At 46.9% G+C, this 14,533-nt stretch overlaps 1 protein-coding gene across 3 annotated transcripts in view; it reads right to left on the bottom strand.

Moving 5' to 3' along the window:
- The window catches only part of SLC31A1 (solute carrier family 31 member 1), a 79,289-nt gene that overhangs the window by 32,073 nt on the left and 32,683 nt on the right, over window positions 1–14,533 (bottom strand). The gene's annotated exons all lie outside the window — the stretch shown is intronic.

The raw sequence follows: 14,533 nt of genomic DNA, 5'->3' as shown, positions 1-14,533 counted from the left end.
CCCCCCCCCCCCCCCACTCAGGTAGGGGAGAGCCAATGTGGCTGAAGGGCTAGATAATGAAGACACCCTCAAATCATCATTAAGGGAGCCCTAAGGTAAGGGTGAAGAAGGGAGAAGCAGGAGAGCTGTGGGGAAGTGGCCCAGGGAAATGTAGCAACTTTGGTGGTGAAAGGTTGGCTGCCAACAGCTCCTACCATTAGGGTCCCTGGGCTAGAACCTGGAGTAGAGGGTGGGCCTGGGTTCCCCCCAATCCACCACTACAGGAACATTGCCTGGGAGGGGAAGTTAGGCCCCTGTCAGGACAGGAGGCTAAACTGTTCTGAAAAAAGCCCCCAGGGACAACAGACTGTGGGAGTTCTCTCACCAACCTCCTTGCTGGCCTATGATGAAAAGGGCTCAGTAGACTGTAACCCTGGCCCTAGAGAGAGAGGGTCACAGTGAGCCACTGAGGCTAGCATAAACCACCTAGAAGCACAGGACCCATGGGGGCAAGGTCAGAGCTCTGCCACAATAGACAGAAGAATGAAACGTGAGCAATGAAGCAGGATAGGGGAAGCCCATAGAATGATTTTCCATTTGTAACCCAGCCTACGCTAGAGATCTGACATTTCTGCAGAAGTTCAATGCTTGGGGGTACAAGTGAGAACTTTGTGTCCACACAGAGTGATCCCCTAATGTTTCAAAATGGCCCAGAGCCCAGCCATGACATAGTTACCCCTCCACCTCCACCGGTGATACCTCAGCCCTTGCGGAGCTAGTGCAGACCAGCTGTACAGGTGCCCCACCATGTCCCAGCCCACCCTTCAATGACAGAGCCAAAACCATAATTCTCTCCAAGTTAGCACAGACAATGTGATATTCTCTACCCAGCTCACCTCCCGCTCCCCACTGCAGGCTCTGGGTCCCACCGGCTTCTTCCATTGCAAGCAGGCTCTATGGCAGCCTTCAAAACCTCCCTGACCTGAAGAGGAATCCAGCACAAACACAGTGAAACCTTCTTGAAGATAAAATATTTAAAAATTAACTAACATTTACAGAAAGATTCAGATCTCCATCAGTGCGGCCTGTCTCCCAGGGGCAGCCTCCCTGCTACCCTTGGCCTAGGCCCCTCCTATGCCTCCCTCTAGGCTATGGACACAAGCAGGGAAGCCATCAATAACGGTGAGTGGCTTGTCTCCCCTCCTGACCCACCACACCTCAAAAGCCCACGTGTTCTCCCAAGGCTGCCAGGACCAGAGTGGCCAGCTGGGGCTGCATGGCCTGTGGGAACATCCCAAAATAGCATTTGCCTAGTGTTGAGAGGATGTACCTGCCCTTTGGGACAGATGTGTAAGTCCTCAAGAGGGACAGAGTTATTGGAAACAGGCAACTGAGACAGATTTAGCAGCATGCATGCAACTTTGCAGTATATGGCATCTGTAACCATACCTCTGTGGGTCACAACTGAGAATGCCAAATTCAGGGCAAACTGCAGCGAAATAGGGCAGATACACCCAAAGACTGGTGGCTAATCCCCCATAGGATATACCAAACAAGCAACAAAGTAAATTTCCATTTCACGACACTGGCTAACAAGAAGTCATAAAAGCAGTTTCCTCAGACATTCCGGTCCTTGTATTACCACCGAAAACACTAGACTTAGAGAAGAGTGGTTCTTTAAAACCAGTCTCTTCAAATAAAAGGTTCTTCTGATCCAAAGGACCAGCCACACACCCAGGTCAATATATAAACTGGATTTTACCCCCCAAAAATAACACTGATGTTAATCCTTTAGTATCTAAAAGTTTATTCATAAAAAGAAAGAAAGGTGAGAGTTAAAATTGGTTAAAGGAATCAAATACATACAGTAATGGCAAAGTTCTTGGTTCAGGCTTGTAGCAGTGATGGAATAAACCGCTGGCTTGGTAAGTCTCTGGTTGCTTCCAAATCATTGGAAGGTCCTCAGTCCATTGGTTAGAATGCTCCCATTCGTATAGTTCATAGTCCAGAGGTTTGGGCAAGGAAAGAGGCAAAATGGAGAAATTTCCAGGACCTTTTATATCTTCTGTCATGTGGAGGGAAACCTATTGTTTCAAACAAAGCCCTCAGCACAGTCAGTGGAAAATTACAGTAACAAGATGGTGATTGGAGTCAAATGGACAAGTCACATGTCCATGCATCTTGCCTAGTCCTTTTGAGTGCTGGGACGTGGGCGAGCGCTAGCTCACCTACTGCTATAAGCACCTCCCCAGCCTGGGGAGGGGCTACTAAACCCAGAACCCAACTGAGTCCAGGGGACAACAAATGCAACAACAGGAACAGGCATGGGGGTCAAAGGGCCAAAACTAAGGAACCAGAAGGAGACACTGAGCAGAGAACTCTGGACAGCACCCACTGCTCCTCGAAGACATCGAGAGAGCCAGCAGATGCTGCCCAGAGGAACTCTGGCTGGATACGTGAACGGATGAAAGAACAAAAAACAGCCCCACAGTTGCAGGCTCTCCTCTTCTCCCTGGTGTTAAGAATGGCCACCTTGGCCATGGCTAGGAGGAGGTTGATGAGGTGGTCCCGTGACTTTGTGGGTCCTCAGACTGGGTGTGCATAAATAAATAAGTGCGGTGAAAAGTGCAACCAGAACCTCAATAAGAGGTTCTGGAGGAGCTGGAAGAGAGGCTGCAGCCTGGTGCCCTGAAGGTATGCATGCGCCAGGGTCTCCCTCACACCACAGAGGGGACAGGCTTCAGGGACAGAGGTGAACCATGCCAAGTACACACCCATGCTCACAGCTCCATGAAGGATCCGCTGGCTGACGTCCCTGGCGGGCCTCAGGGTTAGGGTGCCCAGACAGCAAATGTGAAAAATCTGGACAGATGGCGGGGGTTGGGGAAGGGGGGAACGGGTAATAGGAACCTATATAAGAAAAAGACCCAAAAATCGGGACTGTCCCTATAAAATCGAGACATCTGGTCACCCTACTCAGGGTACAGCAGAGAAGTAAAAGGCAGATATACTGGCCACTGGATAAGCAGTTTTCTGTTCCCTGAGTGACAAGAGCAGGGGCTGTGCTAGAGCAATCAGGAACCTCCTAGAACCAATTAAGACAGGCAAGCTAATTAAGACACCTGGAGCCAATTAAGAACATACTGGAATCAATTATGGCAGGCAGAACAATCAGGACACCTAGTTTAAAAAGGACCTCCCATAAGTTAGTAGAGGGCGTGCAAGGAGTGAGAAGGTGTGCTACTGGAGAACTGAGGAGTATAAGTGTGATCACACTTCAGCAGGAAGATCCTGCAGTGGGAATAAAGAAGGTGCTGTGGGGAGATACAGGAGACACTGTAGACAGCTACTATCCACAGGGCCCTGGGCTGGAACCCAGTGTAGAGGGCGGGCCTGGGTTCCCTCCCATATCCCCCAACTCCTGATCATACACAGAAGTTGACCTGGTCTGTGAGCAACACCAGAAGGGAAGGTCTAATTTAGAAAGGGATCTGGCCTATCCACGACCCACTAGGTGGGACAACAGAGATTATGGAGATTTTTCTCCATTTCCTTCATGCTGGCCAGTGATGAGGTTAGCTGAGCGATGAGCACATCTGAGCCTCTAGCAGAAGCGGCCAAACTGAGGGCTGCAGTGAACCTCTGAGGCGAGCAAATCTGCCAAAAGCGCAGAATCCACCAAGGCAAAGAAGGAACTTTCTGACATTGGATAACGTCACAGCATCTATAAAAGGTGATCGGGGAGATGCCCTCATAGATAGGCAGTGTCTATAGAGACATGCACTTTATCACCTGTCATAAACAGACAGTTAAGGGTTAATGCCTCTTTTACCTGTAAGTGGTTAAGAAGCTCAGTGAACCTGGCTGACACCTGACCAGAGGACCAATAAGGGGACAAGATACTTTCAAATCTTGGTGGAGGGAAGTCTTTGCTTGTGCTCTTTGTTTTGGGTGTTGTTCGCTCTTGGGACTAAGAGGGACCAGACGTCCATCCAGGCTCTCCAAATCTTTCTGAATCAGTCTCTCATGTTTCAAACTTGTAAGTAACAGCCAGGCAAGGCGGATTAGTCTTATTTTTGTTTTCTCAAGCTGTAAATGTCCTTTTTTTTTGCTGAGAGGATTTTACCTCTGTTTGCTGTAACTTTGAACCTAAGGCTAGAGGGGGTTCCTCTGGGCTATACGAATTTCATTACCCTGTAAAGTATTTTCCATCCTGATTTTACAGAGATGATTTTTACCTTTCTTCTTTAATTAAAAGCTTTCTTTTTAAGAACCTGATTGATTTTTCCTTGTTTTAAGATCCAAGGGGACTGGATCTGGACTCACCAGGGATTGGTGGGGGAAAGGAGGGGGGATGGTTAATTTCTCCTTGTTTTAAGATCCAAGGGGTTTGGATCTGTGTTCACCAGGGAATTGGTGAAGTCCCTCAAGGCCACCCAGGGAGGGGAGAGTTTTGGGGGGACAGGAAGTGCTCCAGACACTGAAATTTCTGGATGGTGGCAGAGTTACCAGATCTAAGCTAGTAATTAAGCTTAGAAGTGTCCATGCAGGTCCCCACATTTGTACCCTAAAGTTCAGAGTGGGGAAGGAACCTTGACATCACCAGACATGTACCTGTGCATTGCTGCAGTGTACTTGCTCTGGGAGAGTTTCTGGATGCATGAGCCAGGTGTCAAACGCAAAACTCTCAGCACTGGCTGGCAGGAGCGCTGTGTGGGTGCACTGCTCCAGCTTACACAACATTGGCTAGAGTGAACAAACTGACCAGTGTTGGGGGAAAACTGTGTTAGAAACACTTAACTGCAAGGCTTGACCTTGAAGCACTTTGCTAATAAGTGATCACAGAAAGATACAAGTATATTTCTCCCTAATGACACAGAACTGACTCTGGTAGAGCCTCCGGTAGGGGCTCCAACAGACACTTTGTAGCACAGGCAGGGCCTCTCAAAATAGGCAGGCACCTAACTCGCTCAAGCTCTCCTGACAAACCGAGCCAGAGGAAATATTATTATAAACCAGGGTAGTCAAAAGTGCAGCATGAGGAGCAAAACATGGCTTGTGGATGGCAGGAGCAGGGCAAGGACCAAGCAGGTTGACTGCATGTTGGTGGCTGTTTGTGCTCGTGAACTCCAGCAACGACCCGGGTCTAGTTACCGCTCTGGGAAGCAGAGATGGGCAAGCAGACACGAGCTGAGCACACACTGAAGTTTAGCAAACAATAGAACAGTAATGTGTAGTGTCAATTTAAATGCAAATTAGGTGCTGTTCTCAGGCTCCTGGCAAGCTACTAATGCAGCCCTCAACATAAGATGTACCAAGTATCAGAGGGTAGCCATGTTAGTCGGTATCCACAAAAACAATGAGGAGTCCGGTGGCATTTTAAGGACTAATAGATTTATTTGGGCATAAGCATCTGAAGAAGTGGGTTTTTTACCCACAAAAGGCTATGTCTGAATAAATCTGTTAGTCTTTCAGGTGCCACCAGACTCCTTGTTCTTTTTGTAAGATGTAGGCACCCTATGAATCAATGTTCTGGCTCCAGCTGCATTGTGCCCATCAGTGGGGATCTCCTCTTACCAGAGTTAGACACACACTGCATTAGGAAACTGCAGAGGTGGTAACCATCACAGTACCAGGAGATGGCACATGAACACACAGTGAAAGCAGGGGGAGGGAGGGCAATGGCAGGACCAAGGAGCCATCCTTTGTTTTTTCTGAATGACTGCCCAAGATCAGTTTAACTTACAAATGCAGCCTCTATTACTTAGGCCCCTCAGTGATATACCAAGGTACAATCCAGGCTAATGAGTAGCTATGTCACCCCTGCCTTCTGACCTGGGATGCCCTTTATATTGCTTTGCTGCTGTAGCCTCCAGTCTGACTGATCACAAATAGCTTCCAGCATGCAAGTCACTCCCACCTACACCCGTCCGTGTGTACTGCAGCCAGCCAGCCACACCTTGGTTCTTAGCAGCCTTGGTTCTGCTGCAGGTGCCTCCAACATACATTTCTGGGAGAAAACCTAAGACTAGGGGTATGTCCTGTACAGCCCAGCCCTCTCCGGGTAATACAAGTTTATGTAAAGTCTGTCATTGTTTTAATAGAAATAATATGCACATAACTTGTCACCCCAAATGGAGTTTTCTAGACACTTCAGTTTAAACATGTTGGATTAGATAAACAATAAACAAGTTTATTAACTACAAACAGAGATTTTAAGTGAGCACAAATAACGAGGAATAAAATTCAGAAATGGTTACAAGAAAGATAAAACACAGCTGGTGCCTAACTTACCAAACTATGTCAAACTCGAAGCAAAAGTTCTTTCACATGCTTTCAGCAGCTTTACTGAGCAAATTTCTTAGGTCAGGATCCCTTCTCCCTAGACTCCAACGACCACTTCCTTTATCTTGTTGCTTCAGGTGCCGTGAATGCTACGAGAGGGCGGACCTTGGATTATTTGTTCCTCCTTTTTATAGTATCAGTCCCCCTCTTGAAAAACCATTTCCAGCTGAGATTCAGGAGACAGTGTCAATAGGGAACGATGTTCCCTGCTGCTTTTTCCTCACCTATTAGAACAACCCTTTGTTTCTCTTCCTGCTTGATGATCCTGTTTACTGCTTAAATGCAAATTATGCAGAGCACATGTTCCTTTGTTCAGGACAGCCCTGTATGCCAACTTCTGCTTGGGTAGGGTTGTGGTTTGGAACACGTTAAAAACACCATACAGTGGAATCTAATAACGTCACATGCAGTGTTATCATATAAATTTTATCAGGATAAAAATGACCAGCAAATCATAAGTTTTCAAACGATATCTCACAAAGTATATTTTGTACAAAGGTTATTATGACAGTGTGTAGGGTGTGGACACCCATGGTTACATTCTGTCACACTCTCGCCCTTATTTTATTCCCACGCTTATTCCAGTATTGCTTCATTCTCTCTCCTTCCTCACTGATTCCATACACCACATTCAACATCTCCTCCCCACTGCTCCTCCACATACCCCCCACCCTTCTCTGTTTGTACATATGAGCATTTTTCCCTTCTTCCCCCCAGGCCTCACCAACACAGGTAGCAGATGGTTCTAGAGGACAGGGGAGTCCAGGATGCCCCTTTCTTCCCAATTTCATCCGCTCATGCTATGTAAAAACTAGGAGAGAACCCAGATCCTGCTGCTCCATAACCACAAACCTGTATCACTTGGTCTAAAGAGAATCTCCATGAACATTACAGTATCTTTGACACAGATGAGGTCTGCTTCCATCCAACAGAGGGTAGTGACAGACCTCCACAGGTCAGTACAATCATTATCAAGTCTCTAGACCAGTAGTTCTCAACCTTTTTGGGCTCAGGAGCCATCTGTAAATGTTTATGGCCTGTCATGACCCAGTAAATAGTTTGAAAGTGGGGGCCCTGGGGTGGTTTCAGTCAGGTCTTGCCCAGCCCTCACCCCGCAGTGGAGGCTCCTGCGCTATGAGGCTGGCTGGGCATGGTTCTCAGTTCTGGTTTAGCCCTACCCTCCTGACTGGACCAAATCTGTGATAGCGGAGTTGTTAGCTGGTTCATGGGTTGCAGGTCCATTCACTCAAATTTGGCCTGCCTGGGCTTCCCTCATCATGATGGCTGGGTCAAACCTGAGTGGGGCAGGTGTGACAGTACATCCCATAGGGCTTTATGGGGAGATGCTTATAAATGTATATATGATATAACTGGAATATGTTTTTGCTACATATGCCATGTAACACATCTCTGTAAAGGTTATGATCTACTGGATATGTTCATCCTACTTGTATGTATGTGTCAGTTTTGTACTCAAAGTTATGAATACTGGCTACGTACTTGGTTAATTTTAAATAGCCTCAGTGAAGCAGTTGGTCAACTTTCTGAGAAAGAACTATTCTCAGTAAGTGCCCAATCAAGAACCAGTCAAGCCAACAATGAACTTGGAGACGCCAATCCACATCTGAGCTTTCCCAGGAATGTGGCTTGACTGGAAAGGAACTCAGTCTTGCAGGGACATGTGACTTGCCCATGTGACTCTGAAACTCCATTTTGCAACTGGATTCTGCATAGGAGAGAGGAGGGGGTCTCCACCCACAAGAGAAAGTCTATTTAAACCTCTGGGAGATCCACCATTTGGTCTTCAGCTGGCTCAAGGGATAGCTTCTTCACCCCCAAGGATACCTGAAAGAAACTGGAACAAGAGACAGTACCTACAGGGGGTGAGAGTGATTGCTGGACCTAGGCTAAAGGGTGTCTGGTCTGTAAAAGGAAACTCACTGAACCATCTGAGGGTGAGGTTTTTATCTGTATTCAGTTTTTATCACTATTATAGATAGATTTGCGTGTTTTATTTTTTTTTTATTTTGTAATTCACTTTGTTCTGTCTGTTACTACTTGGAACCACTTAAATCCTACTTTCTGTATGTAATAAAATCACTTTTTACTTACTAATTAACCTGGAGTACATGTTAGTACCTGGGGGGAGGGGGAGACAGCTGTGGATCTTTCTCTATCAGTGTTATAGAGGGCGAACAATCTATGAGTTAACCCTGTGTAAGCTTCATAAAGGGTAAAACGAATTTATTTAGCGTTTGGACCCCATTGGGAGTTTAGCATCTGAGTGTTAAAGACATGAACACTTTCTAAGCTGTTTCCAGGAAAGCCTACAGCTATTAGGGGACATGGTTCAGACCTTGGTCTGCGTTTGGAGTAGGCTAGTGGGTCTAGCTCAAATCAGGCAGGGCTCTGGGATCCTAAGCTGGAAAGGCAGGAAAGCAGGGGCAGTAGTAGTCTTGGCACATCAGTTGGCAGTTCCCACGGGGGGTTTCTGTGATCCAACCCATCACAGTGAGGACCTCAGGGGTTGCATGCCTGAAGTGGGGAGGCAAGCCCAGCCAGCCCTGTGGAACAGGAGCCACAGGACCACGCTTTGTGACCCTCTGAAACATCCTGGTGACCCAATTTTGGATCTTGACCCACAGGTTGAGAAACCCTGCTCTAGACCACAACTAACATATTTAAAGAGAAAATGTTTCCATAAGGAAATCATTTGCCACATCAGGAGGCTTCTGAAACTAATGATTTGGAGACACTCTTATCTAGATTCCTGGCCTTTGAGAATAATGTATCCCAAAAGGTGCAGTGGGAACATAGCAGTCTTCCAGTGGGTACTGATCAGCAGCAAGGCTAGTGTTAATAATTTGTTATAGCAATGGCCATATTACTCAACTCTTGCGCTGCATGGTGCTTTGTCTTGGCAGGGGGAGGCACAAGGGACAGCCTGAAACGATCTATTTACGCAAGAGTCTACCATTTGCCAGAGGGATCTTAAGCCTGGTATGGAGTTATAATTAGGAGCAGGTTGCTTATCAAAGTTGTCTGCTCAATAGCAGAGACCTTATTAATGCAATGAGCAGCCTAGTCATCAGATTGAAGCTTAGTCCCCCCATCTGGCCTGGGCACTCATGTAGAGGTCAGAAAAATAGTTGTGACAAGACAGCAGGTTTGAACTTCCTTCCAACTAGGGGCAGTTTGCCTACAACAGTATTACCTTCCCATATGTATCTGGGAGAAAAGACAAGACATGGGTAAGATGACTTAGAGAAACCACTGTCAACCCTGCCACTAATTTCTAAAGATATTTTAATGACCAAAGTGCCCGCATTAGAGCATGCCAGGCACCATCCATCCTAAACAAGCCATTTAAAGATACCTTCAGCAATAACATGCAATTAAAAGCAGATGTTAATATGCTCCCTAAGAGGACTGATCCCAGGCATCAGGAGGCAACTTTAGAAGATCCTTCTGGATGGCCCCTGCGTGTGCAAAGGACACTTGTAAGAATCTCATCAGGACCATGCTGTTACAACTGCACCTCTGCTGTGTTCTGCCACATGGTATAAATGCAGAGAAAGCAGTACAGAGGGATGCAGTGAGCTCTGCTCCCACAGTATTGGTAACACAGAGATGGGTGAGCCTAGCTAGAACAGCAAACGCAGAGCACTCCGGAGAAAGGGCATCTGCATGGCTCTATGTAGGGCTACCAAAGGGCAAAAGAGGACACGCACAGGCCAACTGGCTCATTCTATACTTTTTCCTCTTCTGCTTCTGCTCACTGGCTCTGCAGAGTGCATTGACTTTTAGTAAGCATCAGACTGGCTCTCTGGCTTCTCATGCTCCCATGTCAACGGTCTTCAAGCTTCTGCTATCCTGTAACATGAAGAGGAGATGCTCTTCAGAGTAGGGAGAGCCTTCATTGTGTCCTGGACAGCACAGATGGTTATTTAAGCACTGACAGTCAGTCTAACCCTTGTGCCAAGTAAGTCTCTTCTGGGGATCTGACCATTTCATGAGATGCTTTTCAACCTACCCTTGCTTTGGCATGAGGAGCTCTGCTAAGCTTTGAGTTTGCCATGGCCATGATTTCTGTGGCAAAACCCAGGAATATTTCATGGTCTTTTCCCATCAGCTGCATGCTACTGAGTAAGCCTGTTCTCACACACTTCACTCTTGTGCTGTTTTGATAACTGTCTCTAATAGTCTGACGTGCGTCTGACGAAGTGGGTATTCACCCATGAAAACTCATGCTCCAGTACATCTGTTAGTCTTTAAGGTGCCACAGGACTCTCTGTTGCTTTTTACAGATCCAGACTAACACGGCTACCCCTCTGATACCCAATAGTCTGAAAGTTTATATAGATATTTTCCATTAGAAAAGGATTAAGCTAACAGTCACTAAAACAGCATGGGCCTGGACCTTCCGTAAACTAAAATTATGACATATGCACCGTCGTCATGACTTTCCATTTGTTGTCACTTCAATCAGCCCAAGCATGGCTTGTTAGGGGAGCTGGAGTTTGCAGCAGGGTCTTACATAAGAACTTAAGTGTTTCAGAGGTGGCTCAGCATCATTCTCCCTATTTGAGAGAGGGAAAGAGGGAAACTAAACAGAGAGGTCAAGCAGAGGAATCCAGATTCCGTTCCTCCTACCTTCCTGGGGTTTTCACAAAGCAAAAAAATGTCAGTAGAACGATATTGCAAAAAGGGCCATTCTGAACCCTGTGAAATGGAAACTAACATTTTTCACAAAGTAATTTACCTGTTTTTAGCCAGCTTTATCTAAGAGTCTAGGTAGAGAGTTTACTATTCAAAAAAAAGGGATAAACAGCCAGGATTTACCACATCCAGGTATTTGTTTTTACCTCAGGACTAGCAGCTAGTCCCATAGATTAAATACTACAGCAATATCCAAGAATATGTTTTAGGAGCAGCCACTATACTGACAAGACATTGCTGCTACTTTTATCACATACAGACAATTTCCTCTAGCACAGTTAGAACAATTCATCTCAGTAACACATAGAAAGCACTGTTAGAGATCTTAAAAGGACACAGTCTACTTTAAAAATATTTCAGATTTTTTTTTTAACCAATTACTGTTACAATACTCAAGATGCCTATAACTGAAGGAGTATAAAGAAAAAAGTTATTTATTTTTCCAGTTCATTTATTTTTTATATTTAGCACTGCTGTCAGTTGCTGGCTGAGTGTGTGTTCACTCTCCGTGTTGCACTGGTTCAGGCCCAGTAGCCAGCACAGCAGACCTCGATCCCACAGACTCAGTTCAGTGGCGAGGGCACTCAGCCAGGTTTATTGTCAATGAAGCACAGTAATAGCACCCCATAGATCAGGGGTGGGTAAACTATGGCCCACGGGCCCCTCGTGCCAGGCCCCTGAGCTCTCCTCGGTGCTTCCCTGCTGTTCCCCCACCCCCGCAGCGTGCCCCGCCGCCAGCGCAATGCTCTGGGTGGCAGGCTGTGAGTTCCCAGGGCAGAGCAGCTGCAGAGCCGCAGCCTGACCTGGTGCTTTGTGCTGCGTAGTTGCCTGTCCTTGTGCAGCTGCGCCGCCAGCCACACGTGCTCTAGACAGCGCAGTAAGGGGGCAGGGCAGTAAGGTGGGTAGGACAGAGGGCAGGGGAGTTCAGGGGGTGGTCCGGTGTTGATAGAGAGCATGGCGGTCAGAGGGAGGGGAATAGGGGGGTTGAATGGGGGCAGGGATCCTGGAGGGGGATCAGGAAGGAGAGGAGTTGGATGGGGCGGTGGGGGGTAGTTAGGGGCAGGGGTCCAGGGGCAGTCAGGGGACAGAGAGCAGGGGTGTGTGTGGATGGGGCAGGGGACCTTGGGGGCTGTCAGGAAGGAGAGGGAGGTTTGGGTGGGGAGCAGTTAGGGGCAGGGGGGTCCAGGGGCGGTCGGGGACAGAGAGCAGGGGGGGTTGATGGAGTAGGAGTCCCAGGGGCGCCGTCAGGGGGCGAGAAGCAGGTGAGGTTGGAAAGGGGGCAGGGGCCATGCCACGCCTGGCTGTTTCGGAAGGCACAGCCTCCCCTAACTGGCCCTCCATACTATTTAGGAAATGCAATGCAGCCCTCAGGCCAAAAAATTTGCCTGCCCCTGCCACAGATTCTACAGGGATACTAAGACAGGTATGCCCGTTACAATGGACCAGCAATCAGTGAGCAGCAGGACCTTCAGCCAGATAAAGACATCCCCGTGACAACCCTTTTATTCCCTGATATAAACCGGTTACATATTCCGCTGATGTGGTTAGTAACCAACCTTTACCTTGTACCTCTTGGTTCAATCAAAATATCTCTATCCCTGTCATCATGACCTTATCTTTAGGAGGGGGTCAGTGTGTCCTTGTGTCATCTTCGGGGTGTGTGTTGGTGTTGGGGTGTTCTGACATGATCCTTCCAGAATGTGTTTATGCAAGTATCCAGTGTCTAGCACTTCCCAGGAGTGTCTGTGGTTTTGCAGCACGAGCCAGGTTCACGTACCAGACAATGAACCTGTAAGCAGGCATATTTTGTAACAGGGCCTGACTTTTGCTCACAGTATGACTCTTGCTAACTTTGCTTTATATCAATAGGGCCTGACTTTTGTTTAGGCCTTAGGCAGTACACCAGGCCCCTTGTTTCAGGCTCTCCCCTTCTACTATAAGCACCAGTGCTATGTGATCAATTTCAGTTTTCCACTGTATAGTAAAGTTTTTCCATCAGTTTCTTCTGCTGTTTTTGTGGGTTTTCACACAGCAATGAGTACACGGGGGCCAGGGGAGAAATGTAACAAAGCCCATAAAAATTGACTGGGGGAGTCCCACCACTGCAAGTTGTGACATTACCCAGGGTACAGCCTGGACTGTTGAACAGCTGTGTTCCATCAGTTCTCCAATTTGAGGTGCCAGCCTCTAGCAGGCAAAATCACTCTCAGTTGAATTGCATGAATGATCTGGCCAGCCGCTCATGAATTATATACAGGGTGACATCAGCAGATCTTCCCTCAGAAATGTGCATCTTGTAATGCTCAGCTCTACTGGACAATGTAAGATCCATCATTTCATCAATGGAAAATAATATGCACAAACCTTGTTATCTCAAGTGGAGGTTCCTAACACTTCAATCCAAACACACACTGACTTAGATAAAACAATAAAACGATCTTATTAAATACAGAAAGATAGATGTTAACTGATTACAACTAATGAGGCTTAAAAGTCAGAATTGGTTACAAAGAAAATAAAAGATAAAATGCAGATGGATATCTAATTTAGCAAGTTAAATGGATTCAAGGAAAGGTTTTCCTCACCACATGCTTTATAGTCTTTATTGTCTGGAAGCTTCCAGACCAGGATCCCTCCCCCAGTTCAGTGCTCCTTCAGTTGTTGCTGCCGGGAACAGAGTGGAGTACAGAGGTATTTTATGTTGTGTGTGTTCTTTATTCCTACAACACTCTCCTCTCTTTGAGGATTATCTCCAGCTGGGGTTCAGCTGACAGCCAGTCTGTTTACACAGGAACTCCCAGCAGTTCTATTGTCTATATGTAAAGTTCTTGCTTACATCCTTCTTTCTACTGAAGAATGGCTGCTTACTTAGGTGAGAGTTTATGACAGCCCATTTCATAGAATCATAGAATATCAGGTTTGGAAGGGACCTCAGGAGGTCATCTAGTCCAACACCCTGCTCAAAGCAGGACCAATTCCCACTAATGATCCCAGCCAGGGCTTTCAAGCCTGACAACTTAAAAACCTCTAAGGAGGAGTATCCACAACCTCCCTAGGGAACTCATTCCAGTGCTTCACCACCTCTAGAGTGAAAAAGTTTTTTTCCTAATATCCTCTAAAACCTCCCCCACTGCAACTTGAGACCATTTAGCTGCCTTGTCTGTCATCAAGTACCACTGAGAACAGTCTAGATCATCTCTTTGGAAACCTCCTTTCAGGTAGTTGAAAGCAGACATATCAAATCCCCCTCTTCTTCTTCTTCTGCAGACTAAACTCCCAGTTCCTCAGCCTCCCTCATAAGTTCGTGTGCTACCAGCCCCTAACCATTTTGTGTGCCCTCCGGCTGGACTCTTTTCCAATTTTTCCACATCCTTCTTGTAGTGTGGGGCCCAAAACTGGACACAGTACTCAGATGAGGCCTCAGCCAGATGTCGAATAGAGGGGAATGATTCACATCCTCGATCTGTCTGCAATGGTCCCTACTTTTATA

Source organism: Chelonoidis abingdonii, chromosome 24 (genome assembly GCF_003597395.2).
Source record: "Chelonoidis abingdonii isolate Lonesome George chromosome 24, CheloAbing_2.0, whole genome shotgun sequence".
In the NCBI taxonomy this organism is placed as follows: Eukaryota; Metazoa; Chordata; order Testudines; family Testudinidae; genus Chelonoidis; species Chelonoidis abingdonii.
This window is presented reverse-complemented; position numbering and strand designations above follow the sequence as displayed.